A 7,367-nucleotide genomic window follows, 5' to 3' on the forward strand; every position below is an offset into this window, starting at 1 on the left:
CAATTCTCAAATTCATATGGAACTTCTAAGGACCCTGAATAGCCAAAACAGCTTGATAGAGAAGAGCAAAACTGGAAGAGTGACATCATCATTATGTCAGAATAAGTATTTTCTACCGTCTTTCTCTCCAGAGAACACTGATTTTGACAATCACCCATGGACAAGAGTGCCATTATGGAATTCTGGGAGTCTAGTGGAGAAGTTCCAGCACACCATTGAAGTAAACGGTCTAGAATTCTGGGTTGGTTGTTATTCTTCTTTTAGCACTTTGAAGATAACTTTCCACTTATTTCTGAATCTCATTGTTTCTACTGAAAAGTCAGTTTAAAGTCTTACTGTGGTTTTCAGTTTTTCTCTTTGTCTTTGGTTTTCTACTATAATATGTTAAGGTGTGATTTCCATTGTAATATGTTAAGGTATGCTTTTTCTTTATATTGATCCTGCCTTGGGCTGTTAGGCCTTCCTCAATGTATGCCTCCATGTTATCCATCCGTTTTGGAAAATCCTCTGCCGTTATCTTAGCAAATACTGCTTCTGCCCTAATCTCTTTCTCTTTGTGTTCTGGAACTTCAAGTATACATATCCATTTTATCTTCTGCTTTTGCATTGTTTTTATCCCTTTTTCCCTCTGAGTTTAGTCTGAATATTTTCTGTTGCCCTGTCTTCTAGTTCACTTAGCTAACTTTCTACTGTGTTTAATCTCCTGTTAGATCCATCTAATGAATTATTTCCCCTTCTTCATTTATTTTTTACTTGAAAAGATTTCTCTTTTTTTTACCTTAAGGAAAAAGCATTCTGTGATCGTTATTTTTGTGTTCCTTCTAGTTTAGGCTTAATATCTAAATACTTTAAAAATTTTTAATTATTTCTATTACTCTATTGTTACCTCATTTCTGAGTTTTCCAAATTCTGGTTTGTGTTCTTTAATGTCATAAAATTTTCTTCATGTCTTTTGGCTTGTTTTGTAAACCACATTTCTATTTTTATGTTTTTGAATGTCTTTCTGGTATGCTTTGATTGTGGGGATATTATATTACTGTTTATTCATTTTTATTATAGAAACTTTGTATAGATTTAATCTTGAGCCTTTTCTACTGTTCATTCTTATATTAAATTAGTTTTCCTGAAATTTTAGGAAAAAAGCTTGTTTCAGATAACTTTTCTGATGTCACAGAATTCTGTTGTAGTGTTAAACAATATAGTGGCTGTATTCTCCTTCCCAGAATTTTTTCTGTACCTTCTATTAATCTCTGTGGTCCTTGACCATCTCAAGTTTTATTCCACTCCCAGTAGTTTCTCTTTAGTGTGAAGGCTTGTCATAAAACTTTCTAGGGAGTAGGCTCCCCTAGCTGCTTCAGAATTCCTTGCTGTAACTCATAACTGGAGTAGACAAAACCTCTAACAGTTTTAGCTGCTGGCTTTTTTTTTTGGCTGCGTTGGGTCTTTGTTGCTGTGTGTGGGCTTTCTCTAGTTGCAGCGAGTGGGGGCTACTCTTAGTTGCGGTGCGTGGGCTTCTCATTGTGGTGGCTTCTCTTGTTGCGGAGCACAGGCTCTAGGCATGTGGGCTTCAGTAGTGGCACATGGGCTTAGTTGCTCTGCGGCATTTGGGATCTTCCCGGACCAGGGCTTGAACCCTTGTCCCCTGAGTTGGTAGGCGGATTCTTAACCACTGTGCCACCAGGGAAGTCCCCTATTACTCTATTTTTATAATACATTAATAATAGCTACTTTAAAGTCCATATTTGGTAACTCCAATATCTGGGTCCCTGAAAATCTGTTTTTATTATTTGTTCTTCTCTCTTGATTTTGCACTTTTAGTCCTTTTATTATAGTTGGTATTTTTAAATTATATTCCATATATTATATACGAAAAGTTGTAGAAACTCTAGATCATATCTTCTTCCAGAAAAGTTCGTTTCTCTACTTTTTAGGCATATTGAGTGGGGATAATCATCTTAATCCAATCAGGGACTTAACTGATTTCAGACTGGGTTGCAGTTTTGTTAAGGCTCAATCTGTATCTAAGTCTTCTGTTTACCTAATCTCTTCCCCGCTTGACTGTAACCAGGGTAAGGTTTTCTTTTTGTTTTGTTTTTTTAAATCACTAGCACATATCCAAATGCCTAGCATATAGCAGACACTCAATGAATACTTATATTATTTGTAATGGTACTCATCACTTCAGTAGATGTAAGCTTTTAGGGTCCTGTATAATTTAGAAGAGAAAGACACCAGTTGACTGGCATAATCTTAGAAAAATCCTATTTTCTCCATGGTGCCTATCACACCATGAGAGCCTGGCAATGTCTCTGCCTCATCGTAATTCATAGTATAACACATTTACCAAGATTTTATAAATGACCCCCTCACCCCCACCCAACAGTGCAATATCTTTCTGTTTTCCCCCAGTTTGGTTACTATAAAATCCATCTCCATTAAAAAATTAAAAAATAAAAGGATAAAAGAGGAAGGAAGGGAAATCCCTGGTATTTATTTTATCTTGTTTTTTGCTGTTACATGGCATAACTTTTGCACGTTATGGTGACAGTGTGTTTTATTTAAATTTTGCTCAAGATATAGCACAGATCCTTTAACATAATTATTGGAGACCATTGCTCTTGGAGAAGGAGATCCTTGAAACAATGGCAGTTTGCTGAATGAATGAATGAGTGCATGAATAACTGAATGAACAAAGCGATGATAAGTAAATGCAGAAAATATAATTTTTGGATAAACATTAACCACTATCCAGATTAACCTTTGTAACCATCTGGAATCCCAAGTTGGAAACCACTGGGCTGAACAAGTAATTTTTCCTCAACTGCGTCTGTTCTAGCTTCATCCAAGCTAATTTCAGTATTTCATGGACTCTTAGAGTTGGGAATAAACGTAAATGTCACTTCACCAAGCATGTAAACTGAGTATTAAAATTCATTCTGTAGCAGCATCCTTAACAGGTAATGTTCTCAAATTAGTGTCACACAAATGCCCCTGCCTGCCTTTCCCTTCTATCTTCTCCACATTTTTTGCTCTGCTCAGCCAGCCATGGAGGCAAGGTTCATTTGGGGTTTCTCACTGGAATAAAAATAACATAAGGGCCATTGAAGCAGAGATAATAGCTCCCTGAGTATCAAAATCCTCTCTTTGCTGTTGCCTCGGCCAGGTACTTTAATACTCTGTCATACCTCTATTACCCCAGGTCTTATTTGCTAGTTTTTTGTTGACTAGTTTTGCCTAATTATTTACTATATGCCCTTTACTCCTTCTTCTGGCATTCCTCTTATACATTTACCTGCATTTTATACATGTGCATGTAAAAGTTACATTTATGCTACCCTGTAGTTTATTAAGTATTCAATAGCATTATGTCTAAGAAAACCCCAATGTACATACCTGAATTTAAAAATACTTTATTGCTAAAAAATGCTGTCATCTGAGCTTTCAGGGAGTCGTAACCTTTTTGCAGTAGTAGCATCAAAGATCACTGACCACAGATCACCATTACAAATATAATAATGAGAAAGTTTGAAATATTGTAAGAAGTACCAAAATATGACACAGAGATGGGAATTGAGCAAATGCTGTTGGACAAATGGTGCTGACAGACTTGCTCAACAAAGGGTTGCCATGAATCAATTTTTACAAATTAAAGAATTTAAAAAAAAAACCACGACATCTGAGAAGTACAGTAAAGCAAGGTACAATGAAATGAAGTATGCCCGGATCTAAAACTTTATGGCCACTATATTTCCAGAATCACCCATCTAATGAATTCTCAATTTCAGATATTTTCAGTATATTTTTAGCTTTAAAGTGTTCATTTGACATTTGATTTTTCTGTATATATTCCAGTTTTCTTGTGGAATGCTCCATGTTTTCATCTTCTCATCTTTTCATGTATTTTATCTTTTACTCTTTTTAAAACACATTAATAATAGCTACTTTAAAGTTCATATCTGATCAAACTCCAATATCTGGGTCTCTGAAAATCTGTTTTTTTAACTTGTTATGCCATGTAACAGCATGGATGTTTTTGTACTTTCATCTGGTTTTTGATTCATTATTGCCTAGATCTTTGTTCTTATGGTCTAACACACTTACCTAGCTCTAGAAGTTCACATAATTCCTTCAGTCAACTGCTGCTTTTAACCACTGTCATGGAGCTTACTATCTCCCAAGAGAACTCATTCCAGTATTAGGCAGTTCCAATTCTTTATTGTTTTCTGTGTGAATTAAAATCTGCCTCCTGGATCACTATTGCTCTTTTGACTTTGGCCATAAAGAACTCATAAACTACTTCACTTATGTGACAGCTCTTCAAATATTTGAAGCCTACTTCCACCTTTAGCTTTTGCTTTCCAGTCTAAACTTGCTTCCTTTGACTACTGTTGGATATTCCGCCATCTCAGTTACCCTTCTCTAGCATCTGAGCACCACAATCAGTAGGTATTGAATAGGACAGGACCGAGGGCAGAGGCTTGTGTTATTCCAGTAGAAACCCAAAGCAAGTAAGCAACATGGTTATTCGTCCAGTACTGAATCTGCTTAATAAGACAGGCATCTCTGGCTTAGCAACTTGAATTTCCAAAATTATTCAGTTATAATTTGGTTGTTTAAAATGGAAACTGTTTATTTCCTTGGTGGTTTTGCCTGGTTAATGACCAATTTACTACCGATTACTAAATTTTATAGGTGGAATTAAGTGCAGGTTTCCCTCTCTGAGTTGGCCTTTACATTGAGAATAGAGACTTACAAGATAAGGATAAAACAAAAACAAGCTTTATGACTATTTTCTTGCCTCCCCTCAACCCAAAGAGGAAAAAGGAGGAGATTCCTAGCTCAGGAGAGAGGAGGGAGGGAGAGATGTAGTCATCATCCTGGTGACCTACAGTCCTTGAGAAGCACTGGATATGCCACACCAGATCAGGGGTGGGTCAGCAGTTTTTTCAGTGTAATAACAGGTGTAATAGCAATGACACAGACTGGAGGGTGTGTTCTACTACTACAGATTGATCTAGAAAGAGCTCATGCTGTTTTTTTTAGGTGGTTGCAGTCATGGCTCATATCAGGAGTGGCTAGCCATTCATGAATTAAGCCGTACGTGCTAAGTAACCCACTAACCTTCTCAAATTGTATCACTAAAAACTAATCACATGAATATTCAAACATAAGTACTTAAATTCAAAGTAGTGTACTAAAACACTGTTGAATCATTTTTAATACAATCTAAGTAAGGCCTACGGACTTCAACTAATTTAGGGACAATCTGATTTACAAATGGAGACAGTGTCATGTATAAAGAAAGATGGTCTCGGGCTTCCCTGGTGGCACAGTGGTTGAGAGTCCGCCTGTCGATGCAGGGGACGTGGGTTCGTGCCCCGGTCCGGGAGGATCCCACATGCCACGGAGCGGCTGGGCCCGTGGGCCATGGCCGCTGGGGCTGCGCGTCCGGAGCCTGTGCTCCGCAACGGGAGAGGCCACAGCAGTGAGAGGCCCGCGTACCGCAAAATAAAAAAAAAAAAAAAAAAAAAGAAAGATGGTCTCCTCATAAGGTAACATTTGCTTAGAGAGTCCAGGCCCCTCCAGGGAATTTTCCAGGGAATTACCAACATATTCACTTAGGAACAATGTTTTAATAAGAGTTTGTCATTTAACTCTGGCCACAGATGACTGTTAGAACATCACATAGCGAACTATTGACCCACCAGTTCTAAACACCATTTTTCATAGTGCTCCTATAGGAAATTATTTGGCGGCTTATAACTTGAAAGTTCAACCTCTACCAGCACACAATAGTAAGGTAGACGACAGTCATTTATAGCAAGATGATTAAAATGCTGCAGTATAAATATATTTTATGAAATCAAGGGCTATAATTAATTTTGAGGAAGAAGGAGCAAATAATTGTTTGTTTTCTTTTCTGTAGCTCTTAATTTTCTTACAGTTAACATATTACTTTTTTAAGCAGTTACTTGTAATTTCAAAAGAAATAGAATAAAATTAATATCCTGTAAATATTTTTCTTTAAAAGGCAGTGAAATCTGATCTAGAAAGCTCTATTAGGAACAAAATGGAAGGTCAAAGGGAAAGATACCAATTAGATCTCAACATTGTGGGTTTGCAATTCAGTCATCATCCTCTCTTCAATCAAGAACAAGTATTATGTGCTAGGCTGCTCCAACTTTATGAGTGTTTTCAGGACAGGCAGCAACAGAATTTACCTCAGCTGCTTTATGAGAAGGTGAGAACGTTTTTCATTATATTTACAGAGCTGAACTTTTAATATTGAAAGAGAAAAGAGACTTCTTAGTACAGAGCAAGCTATCATTAAATATTTTCCCTTAGCACTTTGAATATTTAATCAAATAAAACAATGGTTGATTTCAGTTTTCCTGAAAAGAAACTATAGGAATTAACTGGCCAGGGAGGCAGCCTCAAACATATCCTGCAGGATATTTAGCATCTATAAATGTTTGCTAATCAATGGTATTCTTGGTCCTATGACTCAAGAAGAATATTTGAAATCATTACTATTTAAAAGAGCCAAATGGCTGTTTTCAATCCCGTAAGAGTGTATTTTTGGTAAAAATATTAGTGACCTTGAATCTCTCATCAAATATGAAGAGTGTTAGTCTGAGAATAATTAATCCAAGTAGTCATCTAATGATGTCGTAAAAGGTACATAAAATCTGAAGAGAAATTGAAGGAATACCCACTATTTTTATGAATTTGCACCTCTCATCTAGACTCTGTGCTGAGTTTTTGATACATGAGCATTTTGTTAACTAGTGTTCTCTCTGGAAAGATATTTTGATAGGTCTCATTCAGCTAATTAATACAGTTAAAAATAAATATTTAGTGAGGTATTTAGTTAAATATTCAAGCCTAATAGAGTCACCAAGATATTCCAATAACCTGGAAGTGAATTGTACCTTAATACATCTGCTTTTTAAAATACAAGTGCAAAAACTACAGGACTTAATCCATTTGATTGAATTTTCACGTAGCAATTGTGTGGGAGAACTTAACAGATGAAGACCATGAATTAATAAGGTCAGAGTATTTCCTAAAACAAATATTAAATATTCTAACTTTTAGTTTAATATGACCATTGTTTTTATGAATGAAGGAATCAACTCTGAAATTAAGATGTAGGTCATTGAAAAAGTGACTTGATTTATAGATTTCTACTTAATAGACAGTTTTCCAACAGTACTGTATAATTTTTGAAGTCTGATGTAGCAATATCAATTATATTTCACTAGAGTACTATCTACTACTGTACATAAAAACTCTACATTTGTTTTTCATGTAGCATGGCTCTGTATAAAATAACATTTGGGGAGCATTATTTGTAACATGTTTTT

Source organism: Physeter macrocephalus, chromosome 20 (genome assembly GCF_002837175.3).
Source record: "Physeter macrocephalus isolate SW-GA chromosome 20, ASM283717v5, whole genome shotgun sequence".
NCBI lineage: Eukaryota > Metazoa > Chordata > Mammalia > Artiodactyla > Physeteridae > Physeter > Physeter macrocephalus.